This window comes from Protopterus annectens, chromosome 2.part2 (assembly GCF_019279795.1).
Source record: "Protopterus annectens isolate FY-2018-M chromosome 2.part2, PAN1.0, whole genome shotgun sequence".
In the NCBI taxonomy this organism is placed as follows: Eukaryota; Metazoa; Chordata; order Ceratodontiformes; family Protopteridae; genus Protopterus; species Protopterus annectens.
The window spans coordinates 729,636,616-729,654,649 of record NC_056730.1 but is presented as its reverse complement, the minus strand read 5'-3'; the positions used below and the strand labels follow the sequence as shown (position 1 = coordinate 729,654,649).

Here is an 18,034-nt window from a genome sequence, read left to right as displayed (position 1 = left end):
TTGTCCTTTTTTGGCTTTTTTAAATGTATTCAGTGGCAGAAGGCTAAAAAATGGCTCTTGCTCAGGGGTGTATTTAATAATTGCCTCTTAAAATCGTAAGATTCACAGGAAGGGCCTGTATTCTTAAACCATGGCTTCTGGTGACCATGTCTGTGACTGCCCCTTATCCATTACATCACACTTGCATTGGACAGAATGTTACCCTACCTTAAATGCAGTTTGTGTAATGTCAGAGATCCTATCCTTCACAGTCCATCATTTATCTTCTTTGCCCCAAACTACATCTGCCCAACAATATCCCATTAGAACTGGATTGTGTGTCTCACAGTTAAGGGCCCTGTGATCAATGATCTCAAGGATGAAGTGTAGACCTTAATTTTCCTGACTATCTAACACCACCCTTACTTGGTCATTGGAGGGTGTACCAAGTCTGGTAGCTAGATTATAACTCTTATCTACATCAATGGAGACAATTTCAGCATCTTATTGGGTTTTTGTACAGACCCACGGTGGTGGTGCTGCGGTAGCATTGTTGCCTCACAGTAAGACGATGTTCGGTTTGATTCTCAGCTAGAGCGTCTTCTGCGTGGAGACATGCGTGAATGGGCGTACCTTCATTGAAGGTTGTGCGTCAGGGCGGGTAACTTGGCACATAAAATCAACTACCAATCATTAGCGGACTGGAGTTCCACTGTGGCAACCCCTAACTAGGAAAAGCCGAAAGACAACATTGGGTTTTTGTACAGGTTTAGAGTTTTCTAGGACACTGCAGACGTGGTCTGCATTTTAAGGGTTAGGACAACTGTGAGCCAGGCTCCAATAAGGTATTATCAAATATATCCTATAAAGTCTGGGTGAGGAGGGGGATAGCAGCAGGTCTGAATTATTCCATGTCCAGGAGTTCCAGTTACTGTTCCTGTGATACTTTAACTCATTTATTACCCACTGAAAATACTCCATTAGTTTTGTAGTCTACCCAAAGGAAACATCCTCAGGAGAAAAAAAATTCAGCATCATAATTTGCACCACTCCCATGTGATGAATATATTTATAATCTAACAAGATGATCCATCTTCCAAAGTAGACTTCAACAACACTTCAGCAATGGACCACTCTGCATTTTCACCTGAGATCCCAGAAATGATGAGTATGTTAGGGGCTGTAATTCACGTGCACCAACAGCTGGCACTATTGACAGACCAGTACATATTCTTTGATATATATAATTTTTATAATGAATGAAAAGGTTGAGACACACTGATGGTATGGACATTTGGTAGTCAGATAACATGAGTGAAGGTCTTGAAAGAATGAAGATCCGTTAACTCTGTAGTGATTTTATATGGAAGGTAAGGCATAATCAACATGAGAGCAAATGAGGATTCCTGACAAACTGTTGCCACCCCACCATGAACACCAAAGAAATGGCATCCAGCTAAGGTGTAGTTGCAACTGAAACAGATGTTTGGGAATGTTCTGATGCAACAATCACATTTTCTGTGTCCAAAGGAACTCTCACAGACAGGTATGTTAGTAAACCAGGAGTCAGGATTGGTGGCTGACAAAACTGCATTTCTCTGGAGCCACAGCACCTTTAAGCCTAAATTGGTCTGATGGGCCTATAGTGCCACTCACTTTTTGACTGCTAACTCCTTACTTTTCTATTTTCCTAGATTCCCCAGTTTGTTGCGTTTGTTCTTTACTCTGGGGAATTTTGTGTTTTCTTCCCCTGGAAGTTTGTAGAGCAATATCTGGCTGTGGGAGGAACAGCGCTCTTCTTACATTCAAAGATCCTAAGACAACAAGGCCTCTAAAGAAACGTCTTCTTGTTGAAGGTCTTACTGTGCTTGCAAGACTGAGGGAACCAAGACGTTTCTAGGCTTCAGACTGTTGTAGAACATTGAGCATCTTTTGCTACTGGCTAGTGTGCTCATTTAAAGTTTTCAGCTTTTGTCAGTGTTTCTGTAAACTACAGCCAGTTTCATGGCATTGTGCTTAGTGCAAGTGTCCCAGCATGCATTGTATAGACAAAGGCATCTTGATTGTTGCCTATCATAATACTACCCTACCACTTCCTAATTCTATTAGTTGTGTCTAGAAAGTCCACCTAGTTGTGACAGTAAGATTTCTAACCATAAGTGCATACTTATGGACTAAAAATAACAGTCCAAAGGGAAATTTGCTTCAAAATCTTTTGCAAAACAAAATGTATGCAGTCAAGTTACTCTAGTTTTAATAAAGTTAAAAGCATGCACTTTAATCAATCATTTATAAAACAATTCAAAGAAAGACCTTGATTTTTTTCTCGCTTTTTTTCGCAATAACATCCAAAAGACAGCATTTCATGAAGTTAGATAACTTGATTTTGCTTTGACAGATCTAGGAAGCCAACTAGTTAATCTTAGAGAATACTGCAGGTCTTGAGCTCTATTCATACCGAAAACACTCGGAGATAACAAGGGGTATGTATGCATGAAGGCTTGCTGATTAGTGCTCAAGTGGTATAATGGGCAAGACAAAGAGGTTTTCTAATGCAGGAACATGATTGGAAGGTGCAGGGCCTTTTTATCAGCCAATTCAAATATCAAAACACTATTGGTGAAGTCGTTATCTACTAATTTGAATGTCCCTGTATAAATTTGTGCCCTAGTTAAGAAGTGAGAGGCAAACCCTTTTTGTAGCCCTTATTTATATTAAATTACTAATTTAAACAGTATTTTAAAAAATTGCATGGTTATACATATGTAATCCTATGCATTTGATAGAAACACAAACTAAGGAAAAAAAATACATTACAAACATTTATGGTATTCTTTTAACCTGCCCAAAGTTCTGAATAATGGTTTGTATTTTGCATACATAAGAAAGGAACCATGCTGGCATATTGCAGAATTAGTGTAAACAGATGAACATCTACAAACAGAAATCTAACAACATACTTAATAGCATTGTGTAAATGTTGTTCATATCACTCCAAAGACCCATCTTTTCATGATTGTTAATGCAGCAGTAAATTTCTAATTATGACAAGTGATTATACATCTAATAAGCACATCATACTATTAGCCAATTTGTATTTTGCTAAATAAAATGTTATAACTTAGAAAACTTTGTATTCTAAATATAAAACTGTGAAATCAAAACAGTATTTATTTAATATTTGTAATTGTATAAATATACTGTCATTTCAATTAAGTAAATGGCATAAAAAATGCACAGCTTTAAGCAATCTAAGTAAACAAAGTTATGCAAAGGCTTCCACAGTTCCCATACTCTCAAACAGGAGAGGAATGGAAAAAAAGTGATGTAAACAAATTTGAAAACTATGCTGTAGAGAATTATTCAATTAAAACAAAGTCCATGTTGAGTACAACAGAAACATTGCGACTTTTAATGAGTGCAAAAATCGACTTTTTTCAAAATGTAGACTCTGCAGGGTAAATCCATCCATTCCCAGACTTGCAATGATCACAGAGCATTTTACATTAAGTGGGGTGCAGGGAGTGACGCACCCCTCCAACATGTCCTTATCCGGTACATAAATGCAGGATTTAAATTCTACTTTAATTTCTTTCATATTAAATTAGAATGTAAAATCTTGTGAAAATTGTGGTAAGGAACCTTTCAAAATAGTCTTAACCCTACATTTTTCTTAGGCAGAAACTTAAATATTAATGACAGTGCATAAGAAACTAGGTAGGTGTTTACATGGTTTCAGTAAAGTATCTCCAAAAGCCCTGACATACTTTAATATAAATGAATAGACAACATAGTTCATTTCATGATGCTTAATTCTAGATACTAAACAAAATTCAGTTATAGTAGTTTTTTCATGAATGTGTGAGGCTACAAGCAGTAGATTAAAGATTATATTAAGGTACAAGGAACCCAAAGGACTACAAACAACTGCTGTAATACAATTAATTATACAAGATTATGCTGGATTCCACTACAGTCATCCTGAAGGTCTTGTTCAAACGTGACATTTGTGTTCTTCTTGCATTCTTCTTCTCACTGTTCAATGCTACATTACAAAGAAAATAAAAAAAAATACACAATTAGTACATCACAACACATGGTAACAACCTCAAAACATGCCTGTAATTAAAATTAAGCAGAAGAGTAATAACTACCACACCTAATATAAAAAAGTCTTACATTTTGGGTAAGTGAACATACGATAATGCAGGTATCAGCAATCCAGATCGATTTAACAATGGAATCTATTACATCAGTCTGCCACCGGAATACAAAAGTAGTGCTTCAATATTAAACATTGAATACATTGGTATTACAATGCAATACTGAGTACAGGAACTCCAAAGCAGACACCGACATTAACATGTATACTACTTTAATTTTATTAATTGATTTTATCAAGGAAATGACGTTTTATTATAAATGATGCACTCTAGCTTTTAACTGTGTCTGAAGAAGTTGCTCCAATTGAGAGCGACGAAAAGCGCTTTACATTACATCTATTAAAGTTTTGTTCCTCGGTGTTTGCTGTCGGTGTCTGCTTTGGAGTTCCTGTACTCAGTAGTTTGTTGGTTTACCGAAGTTTGTCTTGTGTGTATTACAATGCAATACCACAGTGAGGAGGAGGAGGAGGAAGTGGATTGGAGGCATCCTGTTCTACACGCATTATTTTACAAAGAACAAATGCAAAATTTGGACTTTGTAGATGTCATTTTTTATAGAAACCCAAATGCTTGACTCATTCTACTACACTGAGGCCAGGATTCAGAGATCCTCCCTCCATGCACTAATTACTCAATGCGAGTTTGTCATTAGCTTGACAGAGACAATCTCCATTTCAGATGCATGGTAAAGCTGTACAGAGAAACACTTCATTAACTTCTCATTGCCATGTCTCTAAATCAAGTGTTGTGCTGTCAGATCTGACTGCATTAGTGTTTTCTCCACCAGTCCACCCAGTGCTGTAGCACGGGCACCACCCTACATGCACATATACAGACAGACGCATCTCTGCTTCACTTACCTGTACTGTGATTACTTCCTCAGGAGTGAATGATATCAGAATATGGGATTCACATTTCTTTTCTTTCTACAGGAAAAATTAACTTGACAGAGGTAATAACTTAGCACAGTGATTTAGAGAATCCCTCAGCTGAGTTAATTGGGCGCCACTTTTCCTAGTTGAGAGCATGTAGCTACTTAGCATTAGCCTCTTCCCTCGACTGCTGGATTAACATGTGGCTTCCCCAGTGAGATTGCTCTCTGCACTGTGGCTCCCACCGGGGCAAACCATAGTGGGAACCAGTCTCTGGACTGGAAAGGCTTACTGTGATGGGAGATCATCCGAGTTAAGGTTTCCACTTTTTAGCAAGTTTTTCTGAATCCCAGGGTTAGTGTGTTTCAAAATGGTGCTTTACAATGAATCCACAAGAAAAAAAGCAAAGATTTGACTTTGTAATCAAAAACAAAAGTTTGTATAATGAGTTGGCAGAAATTCCCTGCAGACTACTCTGTCAGAAATCTCTAAAATGAGCAGTAAACCAGTGCCATGTACTTCACCCACCAAACAAATCAAAACGATCACACACAGGACCACTTTGCTTCACCATATAATAAATGTTGGAACTATTACAAGCAATGTTTGATTGATACATGTATATTTCGAATAGAAAAATGAGGATATTTTAATTTTTTTTTATAGAATATATAGAAGAAACTACTACATTTTTAAAGTTCTCACACAATTTCTTATGATAGAATAAACTATTTTTATGTTACTTTGCATAAGGTTGACCAAGAGAAAAGATTTAAATCCACCCTATATAGGAAAAGTACAGTTTTGTACCTACCATAAATGTAGATGTCCGAACTGGATAGCATCTGCAGTCATAACAAATGGGTTGTCCTGTCATCAGGCAGCCCTTCGGTCGGCCGGATTCCAAAGTCTGGGTCCGGCTTCGGCTGATGTTGCACTCCACCCGACGTCATCTCTGCTGGTCTTCGGGTATAAAGGCATCAGCCAACGCCATTTTCCTCAGTGTTTCTTGCCCCAGATGCCAATTGCCCTCTTGGAAAGCTAAATTTTGGATAAATGCCAATGTTTCCAAAATAGTATAAGGCAGACACAAAAAATAAGCATGTATGCACATATATACAAACAAATACACCATAAGAGACTCCCCCCCCCCCCAGCTAGCTATTAGGAGGGTAAATACCCTAGGAGTACCACAGAGGGGAAGGAGGGAGGGTAATCCTGACTGCAGATGCTATCCAGTTCGGACATCTACATTTATGGTAGGTACAAAACTGTACTATGTCCTTCATGGATGCATCTGCAGTCATAACAAATGGGTAGAATACCATAGCCAAAACTAGGGGAGGAGGAATAAAAAATATGGTGTAGTTAGGATCCCTTGCGGCACAGCAGTGGCAAACCCTGCTCGGGATCTAGAATATAGAGGTAAATTATAATGCTTGGCAAATGTATGCACGGAGGTCCAAGTAGCCGCCTCAATAATGTCCTTGGTTGCCACTCCTCGTAAGAAAGCTGTGGTAGTGGCTGTAGCCCTTGTAGAATGAGGTCTTATGTTCTGTGGAATTGGTTTTCCATGGTAGGAGTAACAGAATCTTATGCAATTTCCTATCCATTTGGAGATTGTCTGTTTGGAAATTGCTTTTCCTTCCTTTCCTGTTGCATAGGCTACAAAAAGCTGGTCAGTTTTTCTGTTACTTTTGATTCTGTCCAGGTAGTAGCGTAACTGTCTATGTACATCCAAGGTATGCAGCATTCTTTCACCTCTGTTTTGTGGATTGGGAAAGAAGGTAGGTAGGTGGATTGCCTTGTTTAAAGACACTCTGGATACCACCTTAGGCATAAATGTAGGATTAGTTCTCATGGACACCCTATCTTGATGGAAGATTAGGAAGGGTTGAACTGCCATTAAGGCCTGTAGTTCCGAAACCCTCCTTGCCGAAGTAATAGCCAGTAGGGAAGCAGTTTTCCATGACAGGTGTTGTAGATCTGCTGTTGCTGCTGGTTCAAACGGAGGGAGTGTCAACTTTTCCAGTACAAAGTTCAAGTCCCATGCTGGTAATGGTGGTTTCCTAGGAGGTTTTACATTCTTGATCCCTCTGAGGAACTGCCTGAGTAGAGGATGTGAAAAGACAGGAGGATCAAAGCAGTATTCTGCTGAAATAGCTGATGCATGTATCTTGATGGAGGAATAGGACAGGCCTGTATGTAGAAGCTCTGCCAAGTACTCCAGAATGAATGTTAGCAATATCTATGTTCGACACATCTTTTCCTCTTTCAGTACTCCAAATGACGAACCTTTTCCATTTTCCTGCATAGTTCCTTCTTGTTGAAGGTCTGCGGGCTTCAAGGATAATGTCTTTGACCCTTTGGGAAAGGTCTGGGTTAGTTGCTGCTATGTGATGTTCCAAGAAGCCAGTTGCAAGGTTTTTAGGTTTGGATGTATGATGTTGTAGTTGTTCTGAGTTATCAGAGGCATCAGGGGTATTGACCACATTTTCTCCCGAGACATGCTCCTCAGCAATGGGTACCAGTGTTGTCTTGGACAGTTCGGAGCTATCAAAATTATCCTTGGACGTTCCTCTTTGATTTTCAGTAGTACCTTGTGCATCAAGGGAAGAGGTGGAAATGCATATGCTTTCAGGCCTTTCCAGCTGAAGGATAGAGAGTCCACCTTCCATGCAAGTGGGTGGAATGTCCTTGTGCAGAATTTTTTGAGCTGGTGGTTGAGTGGGGAAGCGAATAGATCTATTTGTGGCATTCCCCATTTCTTTGTGATGGCCTTGAAGATGTCCGGGTGTAGCATCCATTCGTGGGCATCCGAGGTGGTTCTGCTTAAAATGTCTGCTAGGGTGTTCTCTTTTCCCGGTACAAATATTGCCTGTAACTGGATGTTGTAGCTGAGAGCCAGATTCCAAAGGTCCAAAGTCATTCTGCATAGGGGTATGAATGAGTGCCTCCCTGTTTGTTGATGTACCACATGACTGTGGTGTTGTCTGGCCGTATCATCAGATGGCCTTGTTTGAGGAATGGTCTGAATTTTGGATTGCCAGTTTTACTGCCAGCATTTCGTTTTGGTTTATGTGTAGGTTCAGCTGGTCCTGAGTCCACAGTCCTTGCGCATTTGTCCAGCATGTGCCCCCATCCTAGGTCTGAGGCGTCCGTTGTGATGGTTTGGCTTGCTCGAAAGTTGTGGAAGGGTAAGCCTGGGTTTGACTGGCATGCTTGAGCCCACCATAGGAACTCCTGTTTTAGGCATGGGATTAGTGGTATTTCTGTTTCTAAGCTGTGCCTGTGTTGAGACCATAAATTCTTTAGGTACCACTGTAACTTTCTCATATGCAGTCTGGCATGTGGGACCAAGATTATGCATGATGCCATGAAGCCCAAGGCCTGCAGAACTTTTCTTGCTGTTAGTTTGTTCTGCTTTGTTAATGCCAAGAAGTAAAGAGGGAGCTCTTTTTGTTTTTCTGCAGTTAGGAATGCCATTTGCTTTACTGTGTCCAATTCCGCACCCAAGAAAGTTCTTGTTTGGGATGGTATCAGCCTTGACTTTTGTAAATTGACTGTGTATCCCAGGGCTTGTAGCAAGTAAATGACCCTTTGTAAATCTGTTGTCAGCTTGCTTTTGTTGTCCGCTTGTAACAGGCAGTCGTCCAGGTATGGATAAATTTGGATTCCCTGTACTCTGCAGTGGCGATTACTGATGCCAGGCATTTTGTGAATACTCTGGGCAGTAGATAAGCCAAAGGGCAATGCTGAGAATTGATAATGCTCTGATCCTGCAAGAAGTCTGAGGTATCTTCTGCAATTTGGTCGAATGGGGACGTGCAGGTATGCCTCCTTGAGATCTAGAGTTACCAGCCAACACTCCTTGCCCAGCATGGGAAGAAGTTGCTGTAGGGTCAGCATTTTGAATTTTGGGACAATGATGTATGTGTTTAAGATGGACAGGTCGAGAATAGGTCTCCAGTTTATCTCTTTTCTTGGCACTAGGAAGAGTCTGGAGTAGAATCCTTTGCCCTGTTCTGTTATTGGTACTCTTTCCACAGCTCTCATCTTTGTTAATTCCGCTATCTGCTGCAGAGCTTCTATTTTTTGATTTGGAGGCAGGTTTGGCATTCCTCTTTTTATTGGTAAGGTGTGGAAGTGGAACCGGTAGCCTTGGTCTATGGTTTGTAAAATCCACTTGTCTTTTGTGATATAGTGCCAATTTTTCGAGAATAAGGCTAACTTTCCGCCTAATGGTGCTGCTATTTGCTCCCTGGTAGGCGGAGTCAGAGCCAAGTCACTGTGATTGTCCTGTTGTAGTGGCAGTGGTTGTGTCTGTGCCTCGGTTATTGCCTTGCCACTGTCGTCCTCTGTAGGCACCTCCTCTGGATTGATTTCTGCCCCTAGAGTGTCTATTCCTGCCCCTTTGGGATCTTGTGGTGTCAGGAAAGGACCAATTTTTGGCAGGCCAGTTCCTGCTAAACCTTGGGGGCTGAACCTGTAAGAAATCTTTAACTGTTTGTACAGATTTTGCCTTTTCTTCCATTTTCTTCATTACCTGCTGGGCAGGTTCCCCAAATAGACTGGCCTTATCCATAGGAGCATCTAATAGCTTTGCTTTAACATGATCCGGTAAGACCTGTTCTTTCAACCATGCATGCCTTCTTATCACTGTGCCAGTCATGGCTGATCTAAATGAAGCCTCCAGTGCATCATAGCCACATTTTAAGGAATGGTTACTAACCTGTTGAATGTTATTCACCATTTCTAATACATATTTCTTATCTAAAGATTCATCAGGGGACAGCTTTTTAATTAACTGATCAAGCATAAACTCTTGGTATTGGATCATGTGAAACTGACAGTTTAAAGCTCTAGCTGAGAGAGTAGCAGAGGTGTAGACTTTTTTCCCCCATCTCTCTAAGGACCTGGATTCCCTTTCAGAGGGAATAGGGTTTTTTGCTGTGGTCGAGGTTACTGCCTTAGGCCCCTGGGATATAGTCTGCAAGTGGGGCCTTGTATAGGTGGTGATGAGTGTCTGGCACCCTGTAGAATCTATCTGGTTTGGCAGGGGCTGGAGGTAAAGAATCAGGTGCAGTGCAGACATCATTAAATGCATCGTCCACAACAGGCAGCACAGGAGGTATAACTAAGGGCCTATGTTGTGGTAAGTGCAAAAAGGTCCTAAGCCTTTTTCTTGAATCTGAGAAATCTTGTCCCTGCCATTGGAATTGTTCTCTCATGGCATGTAAGGTTTCCCCAAAGGAGAATTCCTCTGGTGGAGAGGCAGCTGGAATGGATTCTTCAGCATCGGAATCTTCATAATTGGAAAAAGGAGCCTCTGGCTGGTCTGTAATGTCTGAGTCATCCGCAGAATCATCAGAGGACACAGGCTCGGGGGGCTCTGCTCTAGGTCTCTTTTCTGGGGGCTGAGAGGCCCTGTCTGGGTGAGATTGGGATCCCCTAATTAAGGATATTAAATCTTCTGCCAGAGTAAGCATTTGTGAACTAGAAGTGGGCCTGAGTGAGGGGGGTTTAACAGGCCCTGATTTAGCAGATTTAGCTGCTTTAGCCCTGGCAAAGGCCTTAATAGACATGGCTGCAGGAGGCCTAGCAGCACCACGTGCTGGAGTAGAGACATCCAAAGGGATGGTGTCTGATAAATCACTAGGAACCACAGTCGTAGGCAAAATTTCTGAGGCTGATTCAGGTAAGGTAGCAGGGGCCTCAGTAGTAGTCAAGGATTCGGCTGAAGATTGACCAGTTTTCTCGGTTTCGGCGAAACCGAGACACTCTTGCTTAACCGTGGTTTCGGCCGAAACCGCGGACCTGTCGGTCTTTTTATTTGCGTTTTTTAACAATTTGGGTAGTCGGAGGATCCGACGGCATAATGTACGCAAAATCTGAGGCGAAAAACTGTTCAGCAAACTCCGACCGACGCCTAAGCGTTCGTCGGTTGAAGGAAGCACAGGCCGAACAGGCTGCTACGTCGTGGTCTGGGCCTAAGCAAGGCAAACAGTAACAGTGGAAATCTTTATGAGGTATTTGTTTCCCACAAGTTAAACAGTTATTGACTTTTTCTGACATCGGCTGAGGCAAGAAAGAGTCCCCAACGGGGTACTTAGCTTTTTAGAAGTCTTCGAAGTAGTATTCGGTAGTAATAATCTCTGGATGTGACCGACCGGCACTTGCGAACAGCTTCTGCTTGAGCCACGCAAGAAAGACTGAGGAAAATGGCGTCGGCTGATGCCTTTATACCCGAAGACCAACAGAGATGACGTCGGGTGGAGTGCGACATCAGCCGAAGCCGGACCCAGACTTTGGAATTCGGCCGACCGAAGGGCTGCCTGACGACAGGTCAACCCATTTGTTATGACTGCAGATGCATCCATGAAGAACATGAGGCCTTTTCTAACACTTACATTTTAAAAGTGAACATCTTTACAACAACAACAAAAAAAGACTAGAGTTAAAGGGTAATTAATAAGGGTAGCATGAACAGTATCTGAAAACAATTTTATGAATGAAGTTAATATGGCTAGAAATATGTTTCTGGAGAGAATGTACCCTAATAATTTTAGAAATAGTATACTGGAGGATGTTACGAAGGGGTGAATACTAAATTCTCCCCTATTTTAAGTACTGGGATGAATGTTAACAATCAAGATATGATTAATGAATGAATTTTGGATAGATAGTTTAGTAATAGTAAAGTGGGACAGGAAAGCTATGGTGAAGGTTATGTTATAAGTTTCAGTTCAGATGTTTATAAAATTAGGGACATAACTAAAAACTGAAACATGTTCCTTAAATTTTCCGATTTTCCATAGACTTCCCTAGAACCTATATCACTTTTGTGTTTAGAAGAGGACAGAACATAAAAGGTATTTTGGAAACTAGTAAGCATCTAATAAATCATAACGATAACAAAAGGATAGGTACATATAAATGTGGGTTTTGTGTACAATGTAAATATACTGTGAATGGGGACCATATATTTATACAAGAGCTAGGGACAAATTCATATATAATAAACAGCATCAAAATTGTAATAGTAAGGGTTAGTTTACATCACTTTATGTAGCAAATGTCCTGCTTTTAACATAGAGAAGACCGTATTCATGTTTAGAAAGAGAATATGTATGACATTCAAAAGGGGGAAAAAAAAATTTTATACACAAATTAGAATGTGGAAATAATAGATTATTCATTTTTGTTATAGAAAAAGTAACTAGAGACCCTAGGGATGGACCCTTGGAGACTATTAGAATATAGAGAATTGTATGGAAGCTAGTTTTAGATGCTGGCAAAAACTGAATTGAATGATATTTCTATAGCTCAGTTACTTATACAGAGCAGCTAGATTATATTAGGTTGTGTGTGTTATGAGCACATTTTCAAAACAATTTTTAGTAAGGGATGACATAAAACAGTTGATTTTATATTTTGTATTTTACTGATGGTTTTGAGCGAATGGTGGTGGTGGTGCTGCGGTAGCGTTGTCGCCTCACAGTAAGACGTCCCGTTTGATTCTCAGCTAGAGCGTCTTCTGTGTGGAGACATGCATGAATGGGCGTACCTTCACTGAAGGCTGTGCATCAGGGCCGGCAACTCGGCATGTAAAAATCTACTGCCAATCATTAACGGACCAGAGTTCCACTGTGGCGACCCCTAACCAGGAAAAGCCGAAAGACACAACAACAACTGATGGTTTTGAGCATGTTTTCATTTTCCAGCCTTGAATATTTTTTTTTAATCTCCTGTAGTAAATGGTCCTAAGTGATGAGCAGAATAATTGAACCAAATGATTTCAGTTTTGATTAATTCATTTATTGTCATATTTATTACATTCATTATTCTTTGTACTTGTTTTAGGCACTAGTGAATTTAATAACTCTTATGTATTAGTGAATCTGAGCATATGATGTAGAGGTTTTCTATACAGAAGGTACACAATGTCCATAATCTATTTATAAATATTTTCTTTAACAGTTCATATTTAAAGAGCAGAAATTTAGAACTAAGAAGAAACTGACAAATATTCTCTTTTTATTAGGATGAGAAAATATGTAGATCATTCTGAAGTCCTAGTTAAAGGATGAAAACACTGCGACAGTATACAAATGTCTTGTATTTTTTGTTACCTCTGGATATTGTTTAAATGTTTTCTTTCCCAAGTTGTATGGTTTGAAATGTTTATGGTAGATTTAAGACATAAAATATCTAGCAGAGGTCTGACTTGTTATTTGTGGATTTTATTTAGCAAGTGGTTATATAACAGCATGAACGGCAGAGTGGAGTGAACTGGCCCTCGGTATGATTGTTTTGATTCGTTTGGTATTCTGTCAGAAATACGTGGTGAGCAAACTGGTGTAACAAAGGAAATAATTTTTTTTCAGTTGTAATACAGAGTCAGAATTGACTAGACATATTAAGGCCTTACTGAGTAAGTCTGATGGCCGCCAAAGAAATTACTAGAAAATGGAAATGAAAGTCTAAACCAACTGTAGTACAAGTAGTGAATATAGTAACAGAGATAAAAACAAGAAGTAGAATCTTTAGAAAAGGGTAGAACATTACATAGAAAAAAATGGTAATTGTGAAAATAATACATAGGAGGTTACTAGGCTGGCGGCCCTAGAGCCCTTACAAGTCTAGCCATGTTAATCCCAAGTTATCTCAACTGCCTTGGGACATGGGTGCCATCCCAGGGGTGAATTTGCAGTCTTCCCATCCATTTGTCCAGGTTACACATTTATAGAGTCAGTCAGGAGCTTTGCTTCATGTAAATTGGAAGTTTATTTCAGAGTAGCAGCAATCTCTGGGAGATGTATCTGTCTCTCCAGCATGTTCTGTTAATGTCACAGGCAAGGTTAAGATCCATAGAGAAAATAACTCTTGTGCCTTTTGAGTTGCAGATGTGCAGCATATCACTCAAGGCATGGTCAGAGACGGTCCTGTAGGCCAGGCACAAGTTGCCTGTCCACAGCCTATATGACAGAGTACAGTAACAGAGCTTTCAGTCTATCCACATAAGTCATGGTTTGGAGGCCCTGTATTTTCTTGGTGAGAAACCTCTGTGGTCTCTCCAACTTCTGCAGGTGTCTGGTGAGGTACATGCAGAAGGGAGCATTGTACTCTATTAATAGTCTGATAAGGGTCAAGTACAGTGGAGTTATAACATCCTTAGACCTAGATACTATGCCCTTACTTATGAGATGTGCAAAATAGAAGACTCTCCTTACCACTGTGGAAACTTTGTGGTCAAAGATTAGATTGCCGTCTACCTGTGTTCCCAGACCTTGCACTATTGGGTTTGAACTTAGGGGGTGCTATCAATATTGTAATTAGCAGGGAATTCTTCTTTGCCTAAGAGAATAATAGTGCACTTTTTTGCATTTAATTTTAGGCTGTGGCTTTGGTACAAGTCATTTGTCTGAGTTAGCCCCTCCTGTAATATGTTAACATCGTTGGGAGACTATGATTGCACCCAATTGCAATCAGCGAACTTGGTAAGCCAAAAGCCATCTACTTTAGCCTGGACTTCAAAGAAATAGATTCCAAACAGTACAGGGCCCAGCAGAGATCACTGTGGTACGTCACTGGTGATGGGCCTACTGGCAGAGATGGAGTCACCAACTTTGACAGTGTGTGTTCTGTCGGTCAGCCAACTGGCTACCATTCTTGTGACATAAGGGTTAATCTCCAGCTGGGAGAGGTTCTCAATTATATCTGAGTAGGGGATTGTGTCAAAAGCCTTGGCTAGGTCAAGAAGGGCAGTATGCACATTCTTACCCTCATCCAGGTCTTAGTAGATTTCTTTGAGAAAGTCACCACAGTTTAATAAGCATTATCTACCCTTAATGAAGCCAAGCTGGGTTGGGTCTAGAGTTTGAAGGCTGCCTGGGTCCTTGTTGATAAGGTCCATGATGATTCTTTCCATGGGCTTGCAGATGAGGCTAATTAGACTTATGGGTCTATAGTTCCCAGGGTCGATTGATAGCCCTCCCCTTTATGCAAGGGGATTACTGTTGCTGTTCTCCACTTTGCTTAAACAAAGCCAGTTCTCAAGCTATGGTTAAAGAGAACACCAAGTGGGTCCACTAGGTCCTGTTTTAGGTTGATTAATAAGCAATCTTGGATGCTATCCGGTCCCACTGAGGCCATGTTTTTGGCCTTGGAGATCGCAGATATGACCTGATCTCTAGAGACACTAAGCAGAGGCCTGGTGTCAGATGTGCTTTGTGTTATGGGTGGTGGGGATGGGGGGGTGGGTGAAGTTTGTGCTAGATCTGTCAGCTAGCAGGTTGGCTATTCCCTCCGGTATAGTATGAGTAGTATCATCTACTACCAGTTTGGCACATAGCTGGGCATTCCCTTTTAAAATTTAAGATGTAGTTAAAGAATGCCTTATGATGATCATTAGCTAGGGATGCTATTTTAGCTTTGCAGTTAGCTTCAGAGAATTTTACAAGATTTCTGATTTGCTTGTTCAAGCTGTGGAGGGAATTCTTCTCTGCTGAGTCAGTTCCCTCTTGTTCTTAGACATCAGTTTCTTCCTTTTGTTATATAACCTTTAACACTTGAGGTCCACCAGGGTGGCTTTTTTTTTTTTTTTTTGGGATGACCTGATTTTATTCCGGTCAGGTACAGCCAAGTCTATACAGTTGCTTAAGTGTTTATACAGGGCATTTGTATACACCTCTCCATAGCAGTCATAACATTTTGGATGAGGAATGAGGTTTAAGGGAAGGCAAGAACTGAATGACCTATATAATGTTCAACTGACAGTGACTGTACAGAACATTATATATGATGTATAATGTTTGCAACTGAAAATATGTCAATATGGTTTGTTTTCATTTATATAAATGTATGATTATTGAATTGTCACTTATGACGTAGGAAAAGAGGTTTCTTGTTTACAAAAAATTTGCTGATTTTCAAAGTAACAGTAAGCTTGCAGGTTAATACGTTAAACAAGGGATGTGTGAAGTGTAGCTCCCAAACAGGAATACAGGATTTGACCTTTATATAACTTTAATATTGGACAAATAATGTCCATTCATCACTTTGATTACTAGATTCTAGTGATAACTTTCTTTGTTTTTTATTGCACTAGTACACAGTTAGTACATCACAATACATGGTTACCACCAAAAGAAATCTAATTTCTGTAATTAAAATAAAGGAAAAAGAATAACTACCACACCCAATATAAAAAGCTACATTTTGGCAAGTGAACATAGATAATGCAGGTACTGTATGGGAAATGGATATCAGCAAAATAGATTTATGTTAGTTGTGTCTGTTGGCTCTTTTATGGTGACACCATTCTGTTTTAGCATACTACATTCTTGTTTTTCTCTCTCCAGTTTTCAGACAGAAGACATTATCATTAATATTCTAAACCTCACTTTATGCATTAGTTAAGCACTTTTGCTCTTGACTTCCTCACTTTTATTTCTAGATACAGCTGTTCAAATGATGCAAAAGCAAAGTCTCTTTCTTACTCATTTCCCCACAAATGTATCTTCTAGGAGCTGGTATAACCCTACAGTATTTTTAAACTTGTTGAAACCCAGTAACGAACACAAACTGCCACGCCTCCTGAAAGGTGCATGCATGGAATTGCATCAAGCCTCCCACAGTCCCCATTTAGAGGAGAGACAGCAGTGTGACAAGGGGTCATCACTGGGGATTTTAACTGTAATACAGATCTATAGGAGTTCAACATGATCCTTCACAATGCTGTGATGCCTCAGCCCTATTAAAAGCCACATCAAAAAGTCACGGTCTGAAATACCTCCAAATGTGCTACCCTTCCCCCAAGCAAGCAGAGGAAGGTATACGGCTTAGTACATTGAGAGGGTTAGTGGAACTAACTCTAGAGGTATGCTGCTTGAAAGAATAAAGGTTAGGAGAATCTAAGCGGGTAACCCTGCTGAAGGGTTGTAATAGCTACTAATATGCAGAGAAAACAAACATACCAATTATTTAAAAAAGGCCTAAGTTTCCACAGCTGTACTATTACTAAACACAGTAGTAGAATTTAGAATCTGTGGTGAGGCATACACAATAAACTGTACTAACTTTGTAATTTAAAATATGATGTACTGCACTTCCAGGGCCGCCAAGAGAAAATCTGGGCCCCAGTATAAAGAAGGTCTGTGGGCCCTTATACAAAATTCTATACACACATGCAAGTGTGTACATTACATGTAAGTGTGTATATTATTTATTTCTAACAATCGTAGATTACATTGGTGTAGGCATTATCGTGAAGGAACAGTATGCTAAGAGGGTTTTGGAGGTGAAAAGAGTGTCAGATAGAGTGATGTTTATGAAGCTGGAAATTGATGTAATGATGAATGTTGTTAGTGCATATGCTCCACAAGTTGGGTGTGCGATGGATGAGAAAGAAACATTTTGGAGCGAGTTGGATGAAGTGGTGATGAGTGTACCCAAGGGTGAGAGACTGGTGATTGGAGAAGATTTCAATGGGGATGTTGGTGAAGGGAACAGAGGGGATGAGGAAGTGATGGGTAGATATGGTGTTAAGCAAAGGAATGCAGAAGGTCAGATGGTAGTGGATTTTGCGAAAAGGATGGACATGGTAGTGATGAATACGTATTTTAACAAGAGGGAGGAGCATAGGGTGACATACAGGAGTGGAGGAAGATGCACACAGGTGGATGATATATTATGTAGAAGGGCCAGTCTGAAGGAGATTGGAGACTAAGGTGGTGGCAGGGGAATGTGTAGTTAGGCAGCATAGGATGGTGGTTTGTAGGATGACACTGGTGATCAAGAAGAGGAGGAGGATGAGTGTGAGGGCAGCACGAAGGATCAAATGGTGGAAATTGAAAAAGGGTAATTGTGAGGTGATGTTCAGGGAAGAGTTAAGACAGGCACTGGGTGGCAGTGAAGTTACCAAATAGCTGGGTAACTACAGCAGAGCTCATAAGAGAAATGGCTAGAAAGGTGCTTGGTGTAACATCTGGAAAGAGGAAGGAGGACAAGGAGACCTGG

The 18,034-nt window shown here is 40.3% G+C and overlaps 1 protein-coding gene across 1 annotated transcript in view; it reads right to left on the bottom strand.

Moving 5' to 3' along the window:
• Positions 1-3,130: 3,130 nt before the first annotated feature.
• GLRX (glutaredoxin) overlaps positions 3,131-18,034 on the bottom strand; it is a 380,777-nt gene continuing 365,873 nt past the window's right edge. Inside the window, exon 3 of the mRNA XM_044064125.1 lies at positions 3,131-4,024. The gene's annotated coding sequence lies outside the window, so the exon portion shown is untranslated. The remainder of the gene's footprint in view (positions 4,025-18,034) is intronic.